Raw genomic sequence first — 13,726 nt, 5'->3', positions numbered from 1 at the left:
TATGGTACATGAATAAGATTGGGTACCTTATTCTGGTAACACCATTGGATGCAGCCTACTCTGTAGTTGTTACAAAGAGTTGTATAGTGCTACATACGATGTGATCCTAATTCGTACATGTTATGACTTGAGGAGTAGGGGCGTCCTATACAATGAGTTTACATAAGATCGGACCAAGAAATAAGTCCCTCTTACTTTATAACACTATTTACTGTACAAGACTGACTATTTCACCTAGATGACCTAGGTAACTCGATCTTAATTATGAGCTAACTATGAACTCCTGTTTATTCAGGATTACCATTACATTTGCATAGGTGAGGGTTGGCTCAACAGTGTCGGCTCAATAAGACTCCCATTTCAAGGGTAAGACCTAATAGATAGCTGGAGACATAGGGTGCAAGGTGAAGTTCACGCTTACCCGATTTAGGGATAGAAGTAAGGTTGTTCTATCAAGTACTGAATCCAGGTCTTGAATAAGGGGCCCCTCCCTCTCACTGGGATGAGAGAGTTTGGTTTAGTGATTGGATCACAAACCAGTTGTTCATTAGAGGATCAGTAGGAACTTGAGGAATAATATGTAATCTCGGGGGTAAAACAAATATTTGACCCAGCTGTTATTACGAACAACCTATGAAGGGTTGACTTGCTGATTATGGTTAAACATGTAGACATAATATATCTACAGTGAGGGGAGTGCAACTATGGGTTTTAGTGAAGTGACCCATTAGTTAGCGAATGAGAGTTAATTTTGGTCTGATGAGTTTAGCCAATTAATCTCAAATCTTGGAGCTCATGATCTGTAGGTCCACGAGGTCCCTACTAGCTCGTAACGGACTAGCTCTAGAATAGCGTGATAAATTAATTTGAAACGTTTAAATTGAATTAAGGAAATTAGTAATTATATGAGTATAACTACATGTTTAATTTGAGAATTAAATGGAATAGGAGAATTTATATTTAAATATGATTTAAATATATAAAGATGGATGTGTGTTAAAATTAATTTAATATTGGATATTAAATAATTAAATTTTATTTAAAAATTAAATTTTTATTTTTTAGTTTTTAAAATAAAAATGGATTTTTGATAAAATTGGAAAATTAGAAGAACAAAACACAAATGAAAAAACCTTGTTTTCCATTATCCATCTTTACTTGCTCACACAAAAGCCATCAACATTACCTTGTGTTGCTCTAAGCATGAGCTGCAACTCATGCAACTCTCTCCTTTGCATGTTGATCTGCAATATATTGAAGAGTTTGGAGTGAATTTCGGGCATGTAATCAAGAGAGAATCTTAGAGAAAATTCGTGCTGAAGAAAGAGTTCTTCAACCAGATTGTTGTTGTGAGTAATTCTCTTTCATCCCTTGATTCAAGCTTGTTTTGAGTCCCACAGCTCAATTTAGAGCACCAAGAGAATAGTGGGGGAGATCTTAAGGTGGTCTTCAACAAGATTTGGAGAAGATTGCTGCTGGAGAACAAGCTTTGAAGAAGTTCTACAAGAGGAATGTCATGAAACTCACTCACTTGTTTTCTGCAAGAGCATGCTTTATATTTTGCCAAAATTAATGAATTAGAGTGCTTAAATGATCCTTGTTGCTTCCGTTGTTGCTAATACATTCCTAAAATTAGTATCAGAGCATTATATAAGCATTCAATTCAGTCTAATTTTGGTTTTGTGGGTGTTTTATATGAGAAATATGAAACTAGTGCACTCATATGATTTTCTGAGTTTTGGCATTTTAGTTCTCTTTAATTTCTCATTTAAATTTGTAATTGGCTCTTGTTTGATGAGCTTTTATATGTTAGCAAGAGTCTGTAATTTATTTGGAATCATTAGAGTTGAAATTAAGATGTAATTGAAGAAACCAGTGAAGGAGGCCGAGCTGCTATCCAGTTTTTCAGCTTCTACTCAAAATCGTTGTTGAGGTTTAGTTGCTAAGCAATCGTCTAGTTTCAGGTGTTACACGATGTGAAGAAAAGCTAGACGATCATATAGAAATGGGTTTTAGCCGTTGTGATGTTGAATGCTAAACGATCTGTACCTGCGGAGCTAAATGATGTGTTCAAATTGCTATACGATAGCACTACGCGATCGTTTAGCTTTTACGTGGGAACTAAATGATACGTTGGATTTGCTATACGATTGAACTACACGATTGTTTAGTTGTGTCGTGCGCTAAGCGATGCAATGAAGTGCTTTGCGATAGCGCTAAGTGATTGTCTAGATGCGGCACTGAGCAATCGTGTAGATGCATTGTTAAGTGATGCGTTAAAGTTTCTATGTGATGGAACTAAACGATCGTTTAGCTACGATGATGAATAACGCGATGATGTTCTATACGATAGAGTTAAGCGATCGTTTAGCTATGAGGGACACTAAATGATGACATGAAGCACTAGGCGATGATGTTAAACGATCGTTTAGTTCTACTCGAGAGCTAAACGATTGCTCTATACGATAGACAGATGGAACTAAGCGATCGTGTAGTTCTATACGATAGAGCTAACTGATCGTTTAGCTGCTACAGACACTAAGCAATTGTGTACCTTTTCTCAACACAAGGTGATGGTGTTAGACGATCATCTTCAGTGCTACACGATCGACCTTAGCAAGACTTTGAGGTTGGACCAAAAGCCGTCGGTTCGATCGGTTTTCTCAAGTCCAATCTGGTTCATCCTCAAAGTGTTTTTGGATGGTCTGATTTAGACTCATCCAGTCCGGTTCAAGATGCTTGGGTTCGGTTTGGAGTGGTTTAAGCAGTTCAAAGACGGTTTTGAAGCTGTTTGTAATAGTTAGGCTTCTGTTTGCTTGTTTATGCCAAAACTAAAACCATATCAGTCTATGTTTAATTATTTATGCATTTGATGTATGTTATAATTAAATAAATCTTGTATGTGCATATAGTATGCCATTTATATTTAAAATCCCACCATAGGAAGCATGCAACATGCATTGAAAGTATGTTATAATTTGTTATAATATATAGTATGCATATTAGGGTTTCTTATATTTAATATAAGTGTTATATTAAATATTGAATGCCTTTATATATGTTATGGATGTTTAGCATGTCTAAAGTTTTATAAGTTGTTATAAAATTGGGTTAGACATTTAAAATCCATAAACAATAGCCACATGCTCACGTAGGTTGACCACTGTTTTAATAGTTAAAACTTATAAAACCCGGGTTGCAAACTCAATCGGTATATAATCCTATCTAAGGCTGGGGGTACTTAAGTTGACGGTTTACGGAACACCTCCTACCTGGGGGTTATGGCCGAATTATTGAGCGTTGGTAACCAGTTTTATGAGCATACATGAGTGATGTGAGGTAATAAATTAGTTTATCACCTAGACATCATAGGTTAAAATCCAATTATAAGAGTTATACTTGGATAAACCACATAGACTTAGGGTTGTTTTATTAGCCGAAAAGAACCTAAGTATAAATCTACCCAATAAAACACTTTAGTGACAGTTTAATAACTTTTATATGATAGAGTTATTAGAAAACTTGAGTGGGAGATTAATAACATATACGATATGTTAGTTTTAGCTCTCACGTCTCTAAGAGTTTACAATCTAGATTTAAGCGGTACTTCGTGTCACCCTGGGAGTGACCTCCATTCGGAAAGTATTTTTTAGCTTAAATCTAAATTTCAGTGAATAAGAGAAAGTTGTTCAAACATAAGTCTATTATACGATATATAGATTTCAACTGCCACGTCTCTACATAATATACACCAGTAGATTCATATGACACTTTGTCACCCTGGGGGTGACCTCCTTATGGAAAATGTTTTGTATGAGTCAATATCAAGGTAAACGAAGGAAGTAGTTCATAGTAAGTGGGTGAAGGATATGTGTCAATATATCCTACGGTCTCTTCCATTAGTCTGAACCGTGAGATTCCCATATTGCACCTGTTGGTTAGCTTTAAGCGGCCCTTTGCTAGTCTTTTAAGATGGTTATCCCCTCGGAGGGTTGTAACATAGGATTCGGAACAACCTAAGCTTCAGTTAAATGAATAGGGTCTTATAGTTCCATCTTGGATATTGTCTTCTATTTCAGAGGCAAATTCATACCATCCTATAGGATCTGAAAATGGCGAGTCACACTTACAAGAATTACTAAATTGTTAGCAAAGACTTGACCGAAAACGATAATTAAACGACTATAGGAATAAGAGTTATTCCGGAGACAATAGGAATAAGAGTTATTCCAGAGACAATAGGAATAAGAGTTATTCCAGAGATAGTGTTTGGTCAAAATTGTTTGCTTTAGTGAAGGAGTATCTGACTGCCCTTTGGTAGCACATATTCTGTCTCACTAAAGTATCATTGCAAATAAATAATGGTCATGGGTACATTATTACCCTTTGTTAAAACTTGATTTTTGATTTAGTTACAATTTACTAATTAGAATTTGTTTGAATTTTATCAGCATGTCAAATTCTTCTAGAATACTCACTTCCGATGTTATTAACAATAAAATCAAATCAACAAACAAATTACTTGCGGTTGATTACAACAAAAGAGTTTTAACAGAGGATTGTCCTCTATCTCCCAATTCATCTGAAATTTTGAATTATGTAAATGAGAGTGCAGAATTTGAACAACAAGATAAATATGATTTACTTGTTATCGAAGCATGTTTAGTGGAAAACAATAAAATTTGGATAAATGATTCAGGCGCCACTAATCATATTTGTACTATCTCACAGGAAAAAAGTTCCTGGAGACAGTTGACAAAAGATGAAACAATCTTTAAGGTAGGGACCGGGGAGATTGTTTCAACTAAAGCAGTAAGAGATATGAAGTTATTTATAGGAGATAAGTACATTTATTTGCAAAATGTATATTATATTTCTTCTATGAAAAGGAATCTAATATCTATCTTTTGTTTGCTAGAACAAAATTATAAAGTTTATTTCGAAAATGATGAAGTGTTCATCAATATAGGAAGTAAACAGATTTACTCTGCAAAATTAGAAAAAAAAAATCTTCTATATGTTAAAATCAACTGAGGTCAAAGCCGTATTGAACATAGAGATGTTTAAAACTGTTGGGACTCATAAGAAAATTCTCCAAATGTCTATCTTTGACACTTGAGACTGGGTCATATAAATCTCAACAGGATTGAAAGATTGATTAAGAGCGGTCATTTAAATAAGTCGGAAGACAGTTTATTACCACCATGTGAGTTCTGTCTCGAGGGTAAAATAACAAAAAGATATCTTTCTGGAAAACGTCTTAGAGCCAAAGAACCCCTAGAGCTGATTCACTCAGACCTTTGTGGGCCTCTAAAAATTAGAGCAAGAGGAGGGTATGAATATTTCATCAGTTTTATAGATGATTATTCTAGGTATGGGCATGTTTACCTAATGCACCAAAAGTCTGAAACTTTGGAAAAGTTTAAAGAGTATAAGACTGAGGTTGAAAACCAATTAGGTAAAAAGATTAAAACACTTCGATTGGATTGAGGTGGTGAGTATATGGACATGGAATTCTAGAACTATTTGATAGGACATGGAATTCAGTCTCAACTCACATCACTGATACACCTCAACAAAACAGTGTGGCAGAAATGAGAAACAAAACCTTGTTGGACATGGTTCATTCCAGGATGAGTTACGCTCAGTTTCCAAATTCTTTTTGGGGACACACAATTGGGACTGTGATGTATATTTTGAACATGGTTCCTTCGAAAAGTGTTTCTGAAACACCTTATGAGCTCTGGAGAGGACGTAAAGGAAATTTATATCATTTCAAGATTTGGGGTTGTCCAACACATGTGTTGGTGCAAAATCCTAAAAAGTTGGAACACCGTTCAAAAGTATGCCTATTTGTAGACTACCCAAAAGAAACAAAAAGTGGATTCTTTTATGATCCTCAGGAAGACAAGGTATTTGTATCGAAAAATGCAATCTTCCTGGAGGAAGACTATGTAAAGAATCATCAACCTCACAACAAGTTAGTAATAGAAGAAATGTCCAGAGAAACGACAAATGTATCAACAAGAATTTTTGATAGAGCAAGTCCTTCAACAAGAGTTGTTGATAGAGTAGGTTCATCAACAAGAGTTGTTGATGAAACTGAGACTTCACATCCTTCTCAAGAGTTGAGAATGCCTTGTCATAGTGGAAGGGTTGTGCAACAACCTGACCGGTATATGGGTTTAACTGAAATTCAAGTCATCATATCAAATGATGGTTTAGAGGATCCATTGTTTTTTAACCAAGCAATGAATGATGTGGATAAAGACCAATGGATTAAAGCCATGGACCTTGAAATGGAATTTATGTATTTCAATTATGTCTGGGATCTTGTAGATCAACCTGAAGGGGTAAAACCCATATGTTGCAAATAGATCTATAAGAGAAAACGAGACCAAGCTGGTAAGATACAAACCTACAAAGCTAGACTTGTGGCAAAAGGGTTTACCCAAAGAGAGGGGGTAGAATATGAAGAAACCTTCTCTTCAGTTGCCATGATAAAGTCTATTAGAATACTTTTGTTCATAGCCACATTTTATGATTATGAAATATGGTAAATGGATGTCAAGACAGCTTTTCTAGATGGTTATCTTGAAGAGAGTATCTATATGTCTCAACTAGAAGGATTTATACAACAGGGTCAAGAGCAAAAAGTTTGCAAGCTTAATTGATCCATTTATAGATTGAAACAAGCTTCTAGATCCTGGAATATGAGATGGAAAAGATCGAAGATGATCTGAAGTAGGAAAGAAAGACCGAGCATTAAGGAAAAGAAAGACAAGAAAGAGGTTCTAGTTTAATTAGCTTCCAATCCTAGCATACTTCAGTCAGCATTCTCAAGGCACCAGCATAATCCGAGTGGAGACACTTGCTAAGCAGTGAGATGTACTTCTTTCCAAGAAAAGAGATGTAATAGAATAGAGCTCAATACGTCTAATGAAAGGCTTTGACACTACGATCAAATCTTATGGATTTGAACAAAATGTTGACGAACCTTGTGTATACAAGAAAATCGTTAAAAAATCTGTCGCTTTTCTGGTGTTGTATGTTGATGATATTTTACTCATTGGGAATGAGGTAGAATATCTGGTTGACGTTAAGAGATGACTGGCTTCACAATTCCAAATGAAAGATTTGGGAGAAGCACAGTATATTCTTGGAATCCAAATAGTTTGGAATCACAAGAACAGTACATTACCATTATCTCAAACATCTTATATAGACAAGATGTTGTCTAGGTATAAAATACAAAATTTCAAGAAAGGATTTTTACCTTTCAGGCATGGAATTCATCTGTCTAAGGAACAGGGTCCTAAGACACCTCAAGAGCTTGAGAAGATGAATCAATGTCCATATGCATCAGCAGTAGGGAGTTTAATGTATGAAATGTTGTGTACTCGTCCCGATATATTCTATTTCGTAGGAATTGTCAGCAGATTTCAGTCCAATCCTGGACATGATCATTGGACTGCTGTTAAAAACATTCTCAAGTATCTTCAGAGAACAAGAGATTATATGCTCGTGTATGGTGCTAAGGATCTGATCCTTATTGGATACACTAATTCTAACTTTTAGACCGATATTGATTCGAGGAAATCAACTTCAGGGTTAGTATTCACTCTAAACGGAGGAGAAGTTGTGGGGAGAAGTATCAAGCAGAGTTGTATTGCTAACTCCACGATGGAAGCTGAGTATATAGCTGTAAGTGAAGCAGCAAAAGAAGCAGTATAGTTCAGAAAGTTCTTGACAGATCTTGAAGTAGTTCCAAATATGCACCTGCCTGTCACTCTCTATTGTGACAATAGTGGAGCAGTTGCAAATTCAAAGGAACTACGAAGCCATAAAAGAGGAAAGCATATAAAGCAAAAGTACCATGTCATCAGGGAGATTGTATACAGAAGAGACGTAATCATCACCCAGATTGCTTCCTAAGACAACTTAGCTGAACCATTTACAAAGGCCCTCTTGGTTAAAGTGTTCGAGGGTTACCTACTTGGACTAGGTCTACAAGTTTTGTACAACTAGGGCAAGTAGGAGAATTTTTGGATATTGTAATGCCCTAGTTTATTTTATTTGTACATTTTATTCTCTCCATGTAAACTCAACATTGTATATATTTGTATATATTGATCTACTGGAGTTTTAGTCCAAGTGGGAGTATTGTTGGGTTTTATGTCCAAAAACTCACAGTTTGAAAATGATAAATCTTTTTTACAATCAATTTACTTATTATTGATTTCATAAATTGTATAAAAGTCTAAATCCAATAAACTAAGACCTGTGACTATTGCATGAGTACTTGAACTTTATGTGGAGACATAAGAGGGGATCAAGTTTGAGTAAATAGTCAAAATGATCTATAGTGATTGGATCACAAACTAGTTGTTCATTAGAGGATCAGTAGGAACTTGAGGAATAAGACGTAATCTCGGGGGTAAAACAGATATTTGACCCAACCATTATTACGAACAACCGTGAAGGGTCGACATACTGATCATGGTTAAAACATGTGAACATAATATATCTACAGTGAGAGGAGTGCAACTTTGGGCTTTAGTGGAGTGACCCATTAGTTAATGAATGAGGATTAATTTGGTATAATGAGTTTAGCCAGATAATCTCGGATCATTGGAGTCCATGATCTGTAGCTCCGCGAGGTCCCCCTACTAGCTTGTAACGGACTAACTCTAGAATAGTGTGATAAGTTATTTGAAACGTTCAAATTAGAAAGAGTTCTTCAACCAGATTGTTGTTGTGATAATTCTCCTTCATTCTCTGATTCAAGCTTGTTTTAAGTCTCACAACTCAATCTAGAGCACCAAGAGAATAGTGGGGAAAATCTTTAGGTGGTCTGCAATAATATTTGGAGAAGATTGCAGCTGGAGAACAAGCTTTGAAGAAGTTCTATAAGAGGTATGTCATGAAACTCACTTGTTTTCTGCAAGAGCATGCTTTATATTTTACCAAAATTAATGAATTAGAGTGCTTAAATTATTGTTGTTGCTTCTGCTATTGATGATACATTCCTACATAGCTAATGCTGCAAGATTATTTAGATTTTGCTACACGATCGTGTAGCATTTGATGCTACAAGATCGTGTAGACTTTGCTACCCAATCATGCAGTTTTTGTTACAAGATCGCAAAGTCTATTGCTACACGATCACTGCAGATGGTTCATTGAAGAGAAATTCAGTTCGATTGGTTTAAGGCCTGGTTCACCTGTTTTGAACTAGATGACTCAAGATTATGTAATAGATAGCCTTTTATTTGTTTTTCTTAGGTCATATTCTGGCCCATCAACTGTTAGTGTAAATATACATGTGATGTATGTTTTATATTATACATCATAATGTATGTCATATAATTTTAAAATCCACCATAGGCTATGCATTTATATTCATACATCATTTTATATTATAAGTGTTATAACTTATGAATATCCATGATTTAAATTACATAAAGCATGCTCATGCATCATATAGTATAAATGTTATAGTATATGTATGCATGCATTATAGCATATCCATGCATCATTTATATTATAATTGTTATAATATATGGTTGAATGAATGTATGGAAAGTATGCTATAGCATGATTCATTACTTGTTTATATAATTGTTATACATTAGAAATGAATGAAGATTACATGAAGCATGACATTACCTTAGGTTAATTTATAAATGTTATAATTAACTGAAGTATGTCAAGCATGCAATAGTTGTTTTTAATTGTTTCATTTATTTATAATTGTTATAACTAAATGAAATTAGAATTAGAACCAATAATTAAGAGTTGCATGCAAACTTTAGGCTATAATCATTTTTTAAAATTGTTTTAAAATATGATTTAGATAGACCTAAGATCACATTTCTAATGAGATTAGAAATCTAATTTTAATCTTTTAAACGGTTTAATAGGATTAAATTGATTCTTAATAAAAGATTAAATATGTAACAAATGTATCTATAAGGGACCTTTTGGCTAAGGTGGGTTCTGGCTAGGCTAGAGTACTTAAGTTGATGGAAACGTCGCACCTCTACTTGAGAACCTACTTAGAAAGATGAATTAGATAGATTTATTACATTCATGCAAATTTGATCAAAGTTTATTAAAGAGTTCAATGGGACTTCAATCAAAATTGTTTAATCATCAAAGACAAGAGTTTTTTTTTAGCAAATTAAACAAACACTTAGACAAAATTAGTAGTCATATTTTTTATAAGTTAATTAACCCTAGGTAGAACACTCAGTGGGAGGAAAATGAGGTATATGATACTTCATTTTAACCTTTAAATATTTCTTCCTATAAGTTAACATCGTGAGATCTATTCTCGGCCTCGAGGCACCATGGGTGTCCCCCTACAGGTGGCATTTGGGTAGGTCAATAACAAAGTGTTTGGGTAGGTCAATAACAAGGTGAATGGAGAGAGTGTTTATTGTAAGTGGGAACGGAACGTGTGACAACACATCCCTCGATCTCTCTCATTAGGTTAAACAAAGTTTCATGCATCACCTTGTGGAATCGTGGGTGTCCCCCTAAAGGATGGTTGTATTGCATGATGCTTTATTTGATCTTAAGAAATGGATAGGGTTGCTTTAGTTTCATGTTCCAATCAGTTTTTCCTTATGGTTGGCTCATTGGGGCAGAACTCTATAACCTAAAATGAGGGGTTACACTTACACTGAATTGTTAAGGATGTTAACAAATTTTGGACTGAACAATGGTGGTTGTTAGTTACAGTGACAATGTGTTGTTTCTGTCTAATGGTTGAAAATGTCTCATTTCAGTGAAGGGGCACTTGATCACCCTACGGTGACTTTTGTTCTGCCTCATTGAAACATCATTGCAAAACAAATATAACTTAGGGTACACTAGACTATTTTGCTAAAAATTGATTGGTTTTCTTAAGTGGTTTAATGCAAGTAGACTAAAATAGTTTGTTCTTTTTCAGCAAATTCTTTAAATGGCTATCGCAATTTTAAGTTTACTCGCCGCAGATAAGTTAATGGAGAAAACTACACTAGTTGGAAAAACACAATCAATACTACTCTGATCATCGATGATCTTCGATTTGTCCTGATGGAGCATCGTTCTCCTATTCCAGCTGCCAATGCTCCTCGAAATGTTCGGGAAGCATATGAGCGTTGGACACAGGCGAATGAAAAGGCCCGACGTATATCTTGGTAAGCCTTAATGAAGTCTTGGCCAAGAAGCATGAGCCCATGCTCACAGCTTGTGAGATTATGGAGTTCCTGAGGGGAATGTTTGGACAACCGTCTACACAACTCAGGCATGACACTCTGAAATACATCTTCAATGCTTGTATGCAAGAAGGGGCAATCTGTTCGAGAATATGTTTTCAACATTATGGTCCACTTCAACGTGTCAGAGATGAATGGGTCAAACATCGATGAAGCCAGCCAGGTTAGCTTCATACTGGAATCTTTACCTGAAAGTTTCCTGCATTTCTGTAGTAATGCTATTTTGAACAGAATTGAATACAACCTGAACACTGTTCTTAATGAGCTACACACCTTCCAATCCTTGTTAAAAAGAAAGGAGAAGAAGGGTGAAGCAAATGTTGCTTCATCTTCTAAAAAGTTTCACAAAGGTTTGACCTCTGGAACTAAGTCTGTACCTTCTTCCTCTGGTACCAAAAAGTGGAAGAAGAAGAAGGGTGGAAAGAGGAAGGCTAACCCCGTAGTTGCTGCTCATACGGGTAGACAACTCATCAAGGCTGACAAAGGAAAATGTTTTCACTACATCTAAGATGGGTATTGGAAGAGAAATTGCCCCAAATATTTGGCAGAAAAGAAGAAAGTCAAACAAAGTAAATATGATTTGCTTGTATTGGAAACCTGTTTAGTGGAGAATAGTTATTCTGCCTGGATTATTGACTCTAGGTTCACTAACCATGTTTGTTCTTCATTTCAGGGAATTAGTTCTTGGCGAAAACTAGATGTTGGTGAGATGATGATGTGAGTTGGAACCGGGTACGTCGTCTCGACTATGGCAGTGAGAGGTCTTCAGTTGACTTTATAGAATAGATTTCTTGTTTTAAAAGATGTACATGTAGTTTCTGATTTAAAAAGGAACTTAGTTTTTGTAAAGTGTTTGCTTGAACATTGTTATAATATCAACTTTCTTTCTAATAAAGCATTTATTTCTAAGAATTGTGTTGATATTTGTTCTGCAAAACTGGAAAATAATCTTTATGTGCTAAGACCATTAGCAACTAATGCCCTCCATAACACTGAGTTGTTTAAAACTTCAATAATTCACATAAAAGACTTAAAATTTCTCCTAAAGAACATGCCTAACTTTGGCACCTAAGACTAGGACACATCAATCTCAATAGGATTGAGAGGTTAATGAAGAATGAACTTCTAAGAGAGTTAAAAGAAATTTTTTTACCTGTATATGAGTCATGCCTTGAAGGCAAAATGACTAAGAGACCTTTTACTGGAAAGGGTCATAGGGCCAAAGAACCTTTAGAACTAATACATTCAGACCTCTATGGTTTGATAAATATAAAAGCTAGGGGAGGTTATGAATATTTCATCACTTTTACTGATGATTATTCAAGATCTGGGTACGTTTATTTAATGCAACCTAACTATGAATCCTTTGAAAAGTTCAAAGAATTCAAGGTTGAAGTTGAAAATGCATTAAATAGAACGATTAAAACATTTGATCAGATCGAGGTGGAAAGTTTATGGATTTAATATTCTAGAACTATATGATAGATCATGGAATTATATCCCAACTCTCAACACTTGGTACACCTCATCAAAATGGTGTATCAACAAGGAAAAATCGAACCCTATTGTACATGGTTCGATCTATGATAAGTTATGCTTCCTTACCTAACTCGTTTTGGGGTTATGCAGTAGAGGTTGCAGCGTACATCCTGAACTGCATTCCTTCCAAGAGTATTGCCAGAATACATTTGGAGTTATGGAATGGTTGTAAAGCTAGTTTACGTCATTTCAGAATATGGGGTTGCCCAACACATGTGCTTGAGGCTAATCCTAAGAAATTGGAACCATGTTCAAGATTGTGTCTATTTGTAGGCTACCTCAAAGGAACGAGAGGTGGTTACTTCTTTGATCCTAAAGAAAACAAAGTATTTGTATTGACAAATGCTACTTTTTTTTTAAGAATACCACATAAGGTTGCACAGGCCCAGAAGTAAGATTGTTTTGAATGAGATTTCCAAAGAAACTACTGGATCTTCAACAAGAGTTGTTGAAGAACCTAATACCTCAACAAGAGTTGTTGAAGTAGGATCATCTAGTAGGTCAAATCCACCTCAAGTATTGAGGGAACCTCGATGTAGTGAGAGGGTTGCGAACCCACCTATTCACTATATGAATTTAACTGAAATCTTGGCTATGGTAGTTGATGGCGAAGTTGAGGATCCATTGTCTTACAAGAAGAAAATGGAGGATTTTGACAAAGATGAATAGATCAAAGCGATGGATCTCGAAATGGGGTCTATGTACTTCAATTCCGTATGGAATCTTGTAGATCAACCTGATGGGGTTAAACCTATAAGTTGTAAATGGATCTACAAAAGGAAATGGGATGCTGATGGGAGGTACAAAACCTTCAAGACTAGACTGGTGGCAAAGGGTTATACCCAGGTTGAGGGAGTTGACTATGAAGAGACTTTCTCGCCTGTTGCCATGCTTAAGTTTATTTGGATCCTCTTATCCAT

The sequence above is a fragment of the Benincasa hispida genome, chromosome 12 (assembly GCF_009727055.1).
Source record: "Benincasa hispida cultivar B227 chromosome 12, ASM972705v1, whole genome shotgun sequence".
NCBI classification, from domain to species: Eukaryota; Viridiplantae; Streptophyta; class Magnoliopsida; order Cucurbitales; family Cucurbitaceae; genus Benincasa; species Benincasa hispida.
Note: the sequence above shows the minus strand (reverse complement) of the source record.